Source organism: Neopelma chrysocephalum, unplaced genomic scaffold (genome assembly GCF_003984885.1).
Source record: "Neopelma chrysocephalum unplaced genomic scaffold, ASM398488v2 Primary Assembly neopelma1_174, whole genome shotgun sequence".
Classification (NCBI taxonomy): Eukaryota; Metazoa; Chordata; class Aves; order Passeriformes; family Pipridae; genus Neopelma; species Neopelma chrysocephalum.
The window spans coordinates 952,153-953,283 of NW_020897836.1; positions in this window are offsets into that span (position 1 = coordinate 952,153).

Genomic DNA, 1,131 nt, shown 5'->3' on the forward strand with positions numbered 1-1,131 from the left:
GCCCTGTGGTTTTCCTCTCTCTCCACCCCTGCTTCTTTGCTGAACAGGTTTGGAAATAAAGAAGAGGGAAGTTTCCTTGGGATTGTCTCCCTTCTCCCCCCCTCCTCTCTGCCAAAGGGGCCTTGAATAAGAAAAGAAGGAAGAAAAGGAGGAATAAGGAGGCTGAGAGCACTACAAGGAAGGAAAAGAGGAGATCATACAGATAAATAAAGGAAAAGGGGAGATTAAACAATCAAATAAAGGAAAAAGGGGAGATCAAACAAATAAATGAAGGAAAAGGGGAGATTAAACAAATAAATGAAGGAAAAGGGGAAATAAAAAAGATAAAGAAAGGAAAAGAGGAGATCAAACAAACAAATAAAGGAAAAGGGGAGGTAAAACAAATAAATGAAAGAAAAGGGGAGATCAAACAAATAAATAAAGGAAAAGAGGAGATAAAACAAATAAAGGAAAAGGGGAGATAAAACAAATAAATGAAAAGGGGAGATCAAAGAAATAAATAAAGCCAAAGGAAGGGAGTCCAAAGGGCAAGTGAAATGTGTCCTCCCAGGCTGCTTTTAGAGCTCAGTTTGCTGCTTGAACCTCCCTCCTGGCAAAGGAGATCCCAGGAGGAAAATCCCCTCTTCCCAAACATCAATTATCCCACTTTAAGGATAATCAGCTGGCGAGATCCGGGGATGGGGCTGTAGGATGGAAAGGATCCCCTCCCCTGGGATGGGAGGGGCTCCAGTGCCCTTCCAGCTGCGGCTCCCAGAGTTTCTCTCAGGGAATTTGGGGCTCCTCATCCCAGAGGAATGAGATTTGTTGCACTGAAGGGTTTTGGGAAGGGGAGGAAAGGGAAAAGGAAAGGGGAAAGGAAAAGGAAAGGAAGGGAAGGGAAAAGGAAGGTTTGGGAAGGGAAAGGGAAGGTTTGGGAAGAGAAGGTTTGGGAAGGGAAAGGGAGGGGAGGGAAGGGAAGGTTTGGGAAGATTTGGGTAGGGAATCTTTGGGAAGGGAAGGGACGATTTGGGAAGGTTTGGGAAGAGAAAGGGAAGGTTTGGGAAGGGAAGGGAAGGTTTGGGAAAGGAAGGGAAGGTTTGGGAAGGGAAGGGAAGGTTTGGGAAAGGAAGGGAAGGTTTAGGAAAGGAAGGG